Raw genomic sequence first — 13,707 nt, forward strand, 5'->3', positions numbered from 1 at the left:
AAAGTAATAGGACTCGGCATGAAGTCTTTTGGGCCATAGAGATTTACAAAATGCACATCACTCCCTTCTTTGAGATGTAAACTGATGATATTCATAAGCATGCTAGTTTGCTCTTTTCCTCCTTGCAGATGCTGGTAACCACTGTTGACTCTATGATTGAAACTGCAAAAAGTAAAGTCTAGGCAAGGTCAATATGTGAGGGACAGAATAAAGACAGTGATAATTGATGACTGGGGCTAGTACCTAGCATCCTCCACACAATAGAGGCAGGATTAAGGCAAACACATTAGGAATGGAGCATTGGACTGTTACTGAAAAGTCTTTACTTTTCTGAAAACCAAAGATCCTATTAAATTATTCTTTCATCTATGTGACCTGAAGACTGAGGAGTTTTGCATACAGAGAAAGATATTTTCTGTAGAGTAGGCCAATGTTTTCCATGAATACCAGGTAGTAGGTGTTCTTAGTTTGGCTGGCTGTAACTATCACAGCTACCCAACTCCGCTGTTGTCATGTGAAAACAGCCATTGACAACCCTCAGATGGATGGAGCAACTATGTTTGTAAAGTTCTTTATTTACCAGGGACTGAAGGCCCAATTTGGCCTATGAATTGTAGCTAGCCAAAGCTGTCCTACTCAGTTTAATGAATTAAAGCATGTATGGGGCTTTAAACAGTCTCTGGGACACAGTAACCTCTTTGGAACCACTAGCTATTGGTTTTCTTTGCCTGACATGGAACAGAGAACAAGGTCTGTGTCCTATGGAAAATGTGAACTGAAGACTCAGCCCAGTGAGAAGGATGGTGAGTCACGAGCAGGAAGAAAAGACACAGAGCCTGCCCTGGTGCTTGGCAGAGACCTGCCTTGGAGTGTGATTCTCTGGGGCCAGGGAAATGGCTCAGTGGGTAAATAACTTGTCACACAAACATGAGTAAATGAGTTCATTCTCTAGAACCCACAGAAAAAAATCCACGTAAAGTTGTGATGTGTGCTTGTAATTTTGGTGCTGGGGAGGCCGAGATAGGAGGATCCCTAGAGCTTGCTGGCCAGCCGATCAAATCTAATTGGTGAGCTCCAGGCCAATGAGAGACCCTGTCTCAAAGTAGATGATGACATTCCAAAGTAGATGAGGACCACCTGAGATGGTCCTCTGGCTTACACACACACACACACACACACATGTACTCTCCCCTGAACATGCTCACACATTTAAAAAATGAGTGTGATTCTCTTGTGGGACCATGAAATTAACATGGTATGCTCCAACATGGGATAAGCTGTTCTCCCTTTCTTTTCTAAATCACATTAGTTTTACACACTAGCAGTGTATATTCTGTATACATAAGCACACTCGTACCCTGGATCCCATAGTATCCAGTAGAATTATGAAGTTATTACTGGGGCAAGTCAAAGAAAACAGAGCACTAATGACCAAGGCAAAGCGTCGTCCTTGCACTATCCAGATTCAATGCTCTTAAGTGGTTTACAAATCTTTCACTCAATGCAGCTAACATTGGCTTTTCCATTGCTGTATTAGCTTCATGCAGGTATGTGAAAACATTTGAACGTGATGAATTGTTTCTCCAAAAGCCAAAAGGTAAACGATGAAAGAATTGGACAGAAAACATGTTAACAAGATATTTTATATTAGCTCCGAGGAGTTAGATCAATTACTGTGATGTGTTACATGTTCAGAAGTCAGGAAATTCTAAATTATGGTTCCCAGTATGAACGTAACTCAGCCCCTTTGCACATGCAATATTTTATATGACTCTATATGGTGTTAACTTTAATGCTTTAACATCTATGCTTAATGTGGTGACTATAAATTTAAATTTCTTGACTTCAGAGGTTGTAACATTTAACCATACAGCTGCATGACATACTTAGTGCATTCAAATATTCCTGGGTGTAATATTTTGCAAAATAAATCTACATAGATGGGTTTGATTTTTTTCATTACTATGCAGAAAAATCAGTAAGAGTGTGGTCTGCCACTGCTTATGTCTATGGCTCTTTTTAAGTGCATCATGTCTGAACAATTGTCAGTTTTGGGCAGTTTCTGTATCAAATTAGATCATGAAAAAGAAGGATTTTATGAATTTTGCTTGTCATTTAAAAAGGTTTGGTTGCCCTAGAGATGGTGTGTGGAAAGTGTAAGACAAGACAAGTTCAGAGCCCAGTCCCAGGTTGTATTATTCACATTGTGATAACTATAAGCAGAATCTCCTTACTTTTGGATATAACATGGAGTCAGAGATGAGATTTATGAATTAAAATTTCCACACATCTAAAGCATAGTCCATTTTCTCCTTAAGAGACTGTTACCCAGTGCATTAATTCCTTTTAGATATATTTTTTTCCTACTGTACACATATTGTACAGACAAACTAGTTTGTCTAGTTTTAGAGAACTCTATCCCCATGTCCCCCTTCCCAATACATTTCAGAGCTACAACTTTCTTTGGTTTTAGCAAATAGCTTGTGAATCACCTTCCCTGGCCACTGGTGAGAAGCTGTAAGAGGCAGGAGGGAGGCTATGTTTTGCTGTGGTAATTAGTCCCCAGTTCCCTGTTCTTGGGCCAAGGTCTCACTCCTCACATACCTACGTGTAAGTACAGGAGTATGGATCGTATTTAATAAGCTCAGGTGTACAGGAAATGTTGCTTTTATTTATTTTCTTTAAAGCAGCTTAGTATTAGCTCTTGGCACCCATCCCCCCAGACGGTATTACTCACTAAGCACAAGAGCCATGTGTTAAATATCAGAGTACAGAAAAGTTGAAAGTAACATTAAGAAAAAGATACCTAGAAATTATCTAGAATGTCTACACGAGTATCAGACAAAGTACATGAGTAGGTAAAAGTGTTCCTGAAGATAAATGAACATATTTTAAAATGTTTGAAGGAGTAACTGCAAAGAAACAAAATTCTAAGCTTTTATAGATCTCATAATGTAACCACAAAATATGTAAAACAATATCTAACTAAAATAAAAGAGATAGTGACAAATCTATATTCAAAATTGGATTTGGAGAACAAGTAGTTGTAATGGAATAAGCAATTATTTTAATATAATTTTTTCAAACACAGCTGTTAGAATCTTCTGATTAAAACAATAGGCAAGGCTATGAAATAGTTTACCAACATTACCTACTTTATTTAACTGACATATAAGTTATGCATTCAGAGGCTGGCAGATCTCTGTGATACTGAGGCCAGTCTGGTCAACATAGCCAGTTCTGGATCGGCTGAGGCTGCGACGGCAACCTTCTCTCAGAACAAACAAAGCTACAAAGGACACACACATTTTTCAAGTACACGTGGGACGTTTATTTACAAACGTGGACCACATTTTCTGCGTTATAAAGCAAATCTCAAGAGATTTCAGAAGATTGAAATTATGTGTCATGTGTTCTTCGGGCGTGGTGAGATGAAGCTGGAGCTAAGTGCCAAAAGATAATTAGAAAACTCTCAGAAGTTTTGAAAATTATTCAACATATTTCTAAATTACCCATGGGCTCAGATGAAATCACAGTTTTTCACTCTATGGTAATGTAAACACAACCTAAAACTTCTGGAATAAAACTAACAAAGTGATGGGAGGGAAGAACATGGCCTTCAATGAACACATCTTAGAAGAGGAAAAGCTGGAAATCAAAGATGTTATATAGCTCAGGAAGCTTAAAAAAAGAATGGAAGGGAAAGGTAAAAGCAAAGGAAGTAGAACAAGGACAATGCGATAAGACAAAGACATTGATGAAGTACAAAGTAAGCTCGCAGCTAGCTGGCATACCAAAGTTTACTCTTTGAAGACACTAATGAAACTGAGAAACCCTAAGAAACTAACAAAGACAGTAAACACAAATTGCTAACATCAAGAGAGAAGAAAGGAGACATCAGAGAGATACTATGATGCTATAATTTAATTAAAAGCAGGGGGAATTAAAACAGGCTGATGTCACAAGGATCAACAGAACAGATCAGAATCCACAGATAGGCTCTTACAGATGTCACTTGATCTGTCATGCAGGTGTCTCTGAATCACGGTGGTACAGAAAAGCCTTTCCAGTGCATCTCTTCATTTGGCTAAGCACGTTTGTTCTTCATGCTCTACACAAAAGGTCGAATTCAGAAGGAACATTAATTTAACTACGGAAAGTGAAAACAGCTGAGCGACAGCATTTAAGGACGTCTTCACCAGCTTAGGGTTGACAAAATTTCATAAAGAGAACACAAAAAGCACTAACCATAAAATATTTATGGTTAAAATGTTTGTATTTTATATAAATGTAATATAGACCACATCAGAAATATTTAATTGAACTATCAAAAACATTGTTAAGAAAGCGAAAGGATGTTGAACAGAAATATTTGCAAAGAAAAGTCCAAGAAAGGTCTCATGTCCAAACTGAAAAATCAAAAAGAAGACAAAGGTGAAGAGATGGCCTAGCGGTTAAGAATGTACACTGCTCCTGTGGGAGGCCCAAGTTTCCTTCCCAGCACCCATGAAAGATAGCTCACTACTGTCTGTAACTCCAGATCCAGGGGATCTGATGTCATCTTCTGGCCTCTGTGGGTACCTGCATTCATATGCACATATCACACGTAAACACACACAGAGACAGATACATAAGAAAAGTGAAATAAATCTTAAAATTTTTTAAATTGTTTTTTTGTGTATATTTCATACAGAACATCCCAAACAATCTTACTCATCTTTATACCTGCATCCCAAATGGCACCCTCTCATAGCCCCCCCCACCAACTGCAGCCCATATACTCTGTCATCCCTGTTACTGTCCAGTTACAACTGCCCCCAGACGTCCCCCAGTACAAGTCCACCCACCTTCGCAAAACAAGGGACTCTAGATAAAATAAATCTTTTAAAAGAAGAAAACAAAACCCCAAACACTCTGTCTTAGTCTTCTTGGACTGTCATAACAGCATGTCACAGACTGGATGGCTTTAGCAACAAAAATTTATATCCTCATAGTACTGGAAGCTCAGAAACTCACAATCAAGGCTCTAGCAAGATGTGATACCTGGTAAAGGCTTTCTTGCTGGGTGTCTTCACACAGAAGGGAGAGCTCTGAGGCTTCTTCCTCTTTTATAAGAATAGAAGTTCTCTAAGATCAAGGATCTAGCCTAATGATCTTATTTAAATCTCTTCTTTACCTCCTCCAATGTCCTATCTCCAAACAGAGTCATGAAACTTCAACAAATAAATTTTGTAGATAAAATTCAATCCATGGCAACTTAAAAAATCCATTTAAAAATAAACAGTCCACATAATTAAAAGATATTTCAATAGATGCTTTCAAAAGAAAATGTCAAAATGTCGGCAAATAGAAATGTGTTCACCATACGTAATGGGTCATAGAGGATGCTATAGTTTGCATCTTAAATGTCTTCCAAATGCTCATGGGTTAAACGCTTCGTCCCAAGCCCACAGTTTTACTGGAGGTGGTAGAACCATTGCAGGGTGGGCCTGGTGAGGGGTCTTCAGGTCATTGGTAGCAGAGCCTTGATGGATTCAGTGGAAGTGATTTCATTTCTCCCCATGAGGGCAGTGTGATTTGCCTTGCTACAACCCAAAGCACAGGGCCAGCTGATCATGGACTGAGTCCTCCAAAGCTATGAACCCAAATAAACCTTTCCTCTTTACAAGCTGGCTACTTTGGATATTTATTACAGTGGTAGAAATCAGCCAACAAAGAGAAACTAGCAAGATACCATTGCATACTCCACAGAATGGCTAAAACATAAAGAAAAACCTGAGGTGGGGGGAACCCCTGGTAATATCAAGTGTTTGCAAAGTTCTGTTGTGACGGGACTTTGCCTACTGTACTGTCGAGATTATAAATTGATAGCATTGATTGACAGTGTGTATCAAAGTGTGACCCAACAACAATCCATCCTCCAGTTGAAAGTACCTATGGTAACCAAGACATGAAGAATGCTTATAATAGTATCTTAAAATGTTAGAACTTTCCTAATTGTGCCTAGCTAGAAATGACTCAAGACCTGATTAGCAGTAAGATAGGCATACAAACTATGATATAGACACAATGGAAAGTCTATGACAATGAATGATTAACTACGGCTGTGCAGGAGAGATCTAATGTATAAACAATGACAGGCACATGAGAACACATGCTCAAATGTGACTCCACTTATGTAAAGTTCAAAATTAGAGAAAAGACCTTGTAAAGTGACATAAGTCAGAGAGAGACCTTTGGGAAGGAGAACGACACCAGTGGGACTTATGGGTTCTGTGATTTCTGTCATGCATGGTAGTTCTATGGCTATGCTGACTTTGATCCATACAGTTGAGACCTGTACACTTTAGTTAGATATGTTAAAAATTCATAAAAACTCAAAAAAATGAGTTGCGAGTGGTGGTATATGCAATATTCCCAGAATCATAGTGGCTGAGGGAGGAAGATTATGAGTTGGATGGCCACCTGGGCTACATAGTGAGATACTATCTCAAAATATCAAGAAAAGTTTTCAAGAATGTTTATGAGAAAGTCTTTACCCCATTTTTCCTGGACATTAAGAAGAATAGAAAGCAAGAAAAGCAATGCGTTATCAGAGCTGTATTGTGTGCTAGGGAAGAGATGTAGAAGCATCCATTTGATGTTAGCTATAGCTGCTCACCTCTTTCCATTTTGCCTTTGTGAGCTGCTTTCAGAGCACAGGAGTGGGTCTCCAACACTGTTATCTTAAAACACACATATAATACAAAGAGCTCTGACCCTCTGTTTAGGGATAATCAACCTGCTCTTGAGAATCTTATCAGTTGGAAGCAGCAAATCCTTGGGCTGAGTCTCAGTAAAGGGAGATGAATCAAAGCATTGTTTCTCAACTGTTTTAGTATGGCTAATGGTGTCCATGCCTGTGAACTTTTAATACTGGCAGGATACTGCATGTCTGCCTATGAATATATGCATATCTGTGTTTTATTGATGATGTCAGACTTTTTGCTGCCTTCCCCAAGATGAAATTTTTATACCTTTAAGGAAATAACATAGCTACTTCGAGTGTGTTTTTTGCAGAGGTAAAGAGCTGTACCCGCAGCCTTTCACTGTCTTGCTTGTTCAATTCTGCAGTTTTACTGCCTGCTTTATCTTTTGCAAAGATTCACTCTCAGTTGCTTGCAACCAAAATTGTAGTAACAACAACCGAAAAACAAAATTAGTTACTAACAAAGGCGTTAAAGGAATTCCAACAAACTGAAAACAACCAGAAGATGACCTCGGGAATGTTATGCCCACAGCTCTTCAACAGATATGTTTTAGTAACAGTCCCTGCTTTTTTTTCTTTTTTGGTGGACACGAGGCAGATAGTGAATTTTGATTTATATGGAAGATAGTCTGAACACTATATTTAAATCTACATGTTACATTAAAAGGCAAGATGATATTGCTTTGAATAATGGAAAATAACCTCTGTGTCTGAATAATTTAGTTCCTGAACTTATTTCCATTTGCATTTAACACAGGTATACCCACCATCACACAAAATGCTGAGCAAGTAGAAGAATTGATATCTGAATTTAATTTTGTGCTGGTAGATTGGGAGGAGGATCTTATCTCATGCACTATTATGCTATCAAATCAAATTTGACATGAGGATGTGGACTGTCATTTGCTTTTAAGAAACTTGTTTTAAAAGTTTGAGCTACACATACACGTATTTGTTTTCAGATATATTTGATGTGATTGATGATTTTTAATTTGATTTTTATTCTTTTAAAAAAAGATTTATGCTGGGCATGGTGGCGCACACTTTTAATCCCAGCACTTGGGAGGCAGAGGCAGGCGGATCTCTGAGAGTTCAAGGCGGGCCTGGTCTACATAGTGATTTCCAGGAGGACAGCTGGGGCTACAGGGATACCGTCTCAAAAAAAAAAGACAAAAAAAAAAAAGATTTATGTTCTAAAAAATTTTAATTTTTGTGTATATGGGTGTGTGTATATATGAATGTCTGCCACTTGTGTGCAGGTGTCTGTGGGGCCAGAAGAGCTCTATGGTGGGATCCCCTGGAGCTGGAATTACATATGGTTGTGAGCTCTTCCATGTGGGTGCTGGGAACTGAATTTGGTTCCTCTACAAGACAGCAAGTGCTCTTAACTGCTGAAGTAAATAAATAAAATGATAATAAATAAAAAGAAGTATTTATTTAGTTATTTTATGGTTGCTAATGCCTGCATGTATGTAAGTTCATACATTTTGTGCAGGAACCAGAAGAGGAAGCCAGAAGAGGTCATTGAATACCCTGGAACTGGAGTTAAAGAGTTAGTCGTTCCCATGTGGGTGCTGAGATTCAAACCCAGGTCTCCTGAAAGAGCAGCCAGGGCAATTAACTGCTGAGTTATCTTTTCAACCTCATTTTCTTGATTTAGTTAAGAGTGAAAATTTAAGCTCTGTATTATAGTTTTTATACTTTATGAATCAGGTTCTTGGCAGCCCATTGCTTGTTTTTTTTATGTTGTTATTTTCCTAGACCTGGAAACTCTTTATTACATGTTTTAATTCTTGTCTCTTTGGAAGACATATACTTTTCTTCACTGTTTCTGTATTTTCAGTAACATCCATCTTGAAATCTTTAGGCTATTTTCTTGTTGCTCTGGACTTTGACTATTTTTTTTTTTTATCAGTTTTAAGTATTACAGCCTCTTATAGTTGAATCATTTTCTTCAACATGTAATTTTTAATAATTAGAAAATGGAATTAAGTATCTCTCTTCTTCATTTTTATTCTTCTTTCTGATTTATTTATTTATTTATTTATTTTTTATTTTTGCTCTTTTTGAGGCAGGGTCTCCCTGTAGCCCCAGCTGTCCTGGAACTCACTATGTAGACCAGGTTGGCCTCGAACTCTCAGAGATTCGCCTGCCTCTGCCTCCCAAGTGCTGGGATTAAAGGTGTGTGCCCCCACACCTGGCTATTTTTATTTTTTTTAATGTGCAGGAGTATTTTGCCTACATGTATAGAATTGCATCACATGAATGCAGTGCTTTAGAGGTCAGAAGAGGGTGTCAGATGCCCTGGAACTGGAGTTAAGAATGGTTGTTATTCACCATGTGGGTGTTAGGAACCAAAGAAGGGTCCTTTAGAGGAGCAGCCAGTGCTTTTAACCAATGAGCCATCTCTCCAACCCATGCATTCTTGTTTTTACACAGCTTTTATTGAGGTTCTGGTAACATTCTGCATTGAATGAAACAAGTGACAGTAAATTCTTTTTTGATGGAAAATTTTGTTTTTCAAAATGGCTTTGTGATATATCATATTCAATGCAATCCATTCATTTAATGTGTACAGCACAATGATTTGCAATATGTTTACAGATATAAGCAACCATCATCACACAGTTTTCATCACCTCAAGAAGAAACATGTCACTTACCTATTGTTGTTTTCCTGCACCCCTAGAGCCCTAAGTAACTGATAATCTACTTTTGTTTGTAGATTTCCCTACTCTGGGCTTTCTTGTGAATTGTGTCATATAGTATGTGATCTTTTGTGACTATCTTCTGTCATCTAGCCCATGTTTTCAAGTTTCGATATGTATCATGGATTAATACTTGATTTTTTTTTATGGAAAACTCATTCAAGTGTAAGGTCTTACCACATTTTGCTTATCTATTCATTTGTTATTGGACATTTAAGTTGTTTTCACCATTTGGCTGCTATGACTGTCATTACTCTTTGGCTACACACTTCTGTGTAGACATATGTGCAGTTGTCTTGGGTTAATACTTGAGTCTGGAATTGCACATCATGTGGCCAATCTATGTTGAATTCTTTGGGGAACAGCCAAAGGTTTTCAAAATCTGGACTCCTACTAGTAGTGTTTAAAGGTTTTAAAGACCAAGTCTTTATGAACATACACATTTTCCTCTGGACGAACAAGCCAATTTTTAAAACAGCTTTTAATTATATAATAGATTAAAATTAAAGCCCTGCCCCCTTTGGTTGAGTGCTTTTCTGGACACAAATCATTTGCAAAGTGTTTTAAACATATATCGTCTAACTTTAGCTCTGAACCACCCTTGAAGGTTTAATCCCACCACTTCACGGGTTGTTTAGAGAAACTGAACTTAAAGAAGTTGCCAAAAAAGTAATGTTGTAGTAGTAGAGAATGGTAGGAAAAACAATATTAGAGCTGAAATGAAATATTAGATCTATATAATCCCAAAGCTTGAGCTGCCTTCCATTAGGAATTGTAAAAAAAAGTTGTTAACATAAAAGAAAACAGAGGACGATACACTGAGGAGCTTGCAGTGTTTAAAGGATTTATGTGTAAGGGGGGCATGTAGTAGGTGCTTATTCTTTGTTTGATTTTTCAATGGATGATTGATGACTAAGCAATGACTCAGGAGATGAACTGTTTCTGAGGGTCACCGATAAGTTAGGGGAGTAACCAGGAGGCTTCCTTCTCTATACACTGCATATTCACATACTCTATGCTGGAGAGCCTTTAGTTGAGTGAAGAAACTCAAAGTCAGTGCAGGGGACTGTGGCATGACTTGAGAAGCTGTGTGCATCCTCCGACTGTGTGCCCTGATCCTGCACTACCGTCACTAATGACCAGGGCACCTGCAGTCTGTGGGCTCAGCAATTGCTTTTAAGCTGAAGCAGCTGTCAGCTGAGGGCTCACAGATTTCTCATTACAAAGAGATCAGCTGATCTCATCACAAGGAGGATGTTGGAACTTTGTCCACTTCCTTGGCAAAGAGGAGCTCTCTTCTGGGTAGGATGTAATCAGGCACTCTCTTCTAATCAAAGTGCACATGGATGCTTACAGTAGCTTTGCCTGATGTCTATTGGCATCCATCAGCAGACTGACTGAGTAGAAATCTGAGGGGAAGGGACCTGTTTCCCAGGGAGGAGAACAAAATTATCTTCCATGGCAGATATCAACTACTTTTACTTTTATTTCATAGACCAAATCCTAACATCCTGCAGCAATCATGGGGAGGAGAGGAGTTGTGAGGAAGTCTGAACATGGTGGTGATCAGCATCAGCACAGGCTTTGCCAGTCAGGTAGGCACATTTGTGTTTATGGAGGGACAAATAGAAACAATGGGTGTGCATCCTGACTTCTGCCCAAATCCCTGTGAGAATGAAAGTCTAGCTCTTGCTGTGATATCCTATCTGTTCATTCTTTATTTGTATTCGGAACAACAATATGTATAGAACGCCCAGAAGGGGACCATCTCTGTGTTGGAAGATGATGTGGGCAGAATGAGAGAGGGAAAATTCATGAACATGGCAGAATGTAGAAGCAGACGATTGTGGCTGTAGGACTCATTTTGCCTTGTCATAAAATTAAATGCTCCATGATGATGAGGCAGCCAGTGACACCCCTGGCTTGTAGGCTCTACAAGGGCATCTACTCTGGATTGCTAGTGCTCACTCTCCAGTACCCAGAGCAATGCAGAACTTATCATAGGAATTCACAAATGTGCTGCAGGAGTGTGTCCACACACAGAGGAAGGAGGGCTCAGTAAAGACACTGAGCACTAGAATTTCAGTCATACCCCTCTCCGTGTGCCATTGAACTGATTTCTTAATCTCTCAGAGTCCTTATTCATAAGATTGGGTTAACATGAATAATAAACTCATGGCCTGGTTCTGAGGATAAAATGAGATCATGAGCAAAAAGGGATAAGCACAGTGCCAGGTGTACAGTCAGGGTTCAATGCACTTGCACTGTCGTTGGAATTGATGGCTAGAGTGCTGGTGATGCTGATTCTCCGTAGAGTTGAAATCAATGAATAAAGGAAGACTTGGAGCGTAATCTCTGCTCTGCCACCAGTACCACGGGTGATTCGGGGTTAAGTCGGTTTTCTCTCTAGATAACTAATGCTCCGTTTGTAGAAGGCAGTGATTAGAGAAGATAGTTTCTGAGGTTATGTCCAAAAATTTCAGTTTTGGATAGTGTTGTAAATTCAAGTGGGACCAGGCAGGTAATGCTAACAAGCCTAGCGAAATGTAGGAAAACTTGACTTAGTAACCAGGGGCAGTCAAGAAGAGTGGAGACACAGTAGACTGGGTGCTGGAGCCAAGTGCTGCCCTGCTGGTGTGTGCCCAGCAGTGTCCTGTATTCTGAATTTCTCAGAGTAGCTGGGAACCCACGTTTTCTATAAATTTTACAATCTCTGAAAGCTAGCAACTAATTCGGATTTTTTGATTCTTTTAAATGCTGTTTGGGTCACTGCTTTGTGAACAAAATACAAGCGTGGGCCACTGGCTTGTGACATTCTGGCTTAGTCTAGGGAAACAAGAGCCAAGATCTGAGCAATGAGGATCTTCAGGGAAAGTTTTAAGAAAGTGGAATCACTCATGTGCTATTTTCTGCACTGCACTGTACCTGAATACCATGAGCAGAATTGACGAAGAGGACAGAAGGTTTTATTATTCAGTTCTTGATTGTGGTGTCTGAGAAGTCTCAAAGCATTGTGCAGGAACCTGGAGAGGGCCTTCTTTCTGCATTGTGACATGCCAATGGTGACACAGAGTCAGCATGTAGCAGAGGGAGCTCACATTTTTGGTGAAGCCACTCCCTTGATAACCCGTTAGTCCATGGATTCATGAATGGATTTTCCCATTTCTGAGGACAGAGCCCTTATTACACAGTCATCTCTGAAAAGTCCCAGTATGTGGCTTTAGGGAGTTCAGTTTCCAATAACATTGATTCTAGGGGACTTACCCAAACTGTAGCACTCACCAACCTCTGCTTTTCATATAATGGTTTGCAAGGATAGGCAAACCCACTATGCCTGCTGATCAGAAAACTATCTTCAGGTAGTAAGAGGACTCAAACTCAATTTTATTCCTAATTTAGTTAGAGATGACAAGATAGTTGCTTTCTCTGATATGTTCTGCTACTTATAGGCTACTTTACGTTGTTTCCGGGTATTGAGAATGGCTTAGGACCTCAGAGAAGATGACCTTGATCCTAATCCTCCTGCCTCCACCTCCTGAATGCTGCAATTACAGGCATGTGTCACTACACCCAGTTGTGTGTGATGTTGGGCATTGAACTCAAAACTGCATGCGGTATAAGCATTCTGCCAACTGAGCTATATCTCCAGCTACTTTAAATGACCATGCTAAAGCTGGCTCTAGCTGAGGATTCCCAGTACAGGAAAGGGGATGACCTCTCAGAGTGTAGAAGTTAGAGGAAGGTGGACTATGAGGAAGCCTGCCACCTGGTGTTTTTGATTGGCCTTTTTCTAGAAAGGTTGAAGCCTTGGGAAAGACAGGAAACCCCACAGTGTCTATCCATCTAGCATGTGCCAGTTAAAAGTTGTGCGAAACCCAGGCTCTTGGTCCAGTGAGAATCCCTTCTGTATGGGTGGCTCAGTTCCTACAGATGGAATTCATCTTGATTCAGCTGACTGGTTTCATGCAGGCATGGACAGGGATCAAACTGACCATGCTATGGCCTCCAGATCATCCCTCAGCTGACCAAATCAATCGACTTTTTGTAACTGCAGCTTTTTCATTTGGCATCGTAAAGACCCGACCTAAACAAAGCATTAGCTTATAGAATGTGTTTAAATTGAATTTCTGGATACTTTGGCATGCATCCAGTTTTAAATAAGTTCTGATCTAACCGTATCTAATCTCTAATCAAAGAATCCTTCGGATATGGAACATTCCCGTTAATAATGATACCTCAGACATCCATTAAG

The sequence above is a fragment of the Nannospalax galili genome, unplaced genomic scaffold (assembly GCF_000622305.1).
Source record: "Nannospalax galili isolate Female #2095 unplaced genomic scaffold, S.galili_v1.0 scaffold127, whole genome shotgun sequence".
NCBI classification, from domain to species: Eukaryota; Metazoa; Chordata; class Mammalia; order Rodentia; family Spalacidae; genus Nannospalax; species Nannospalax galili.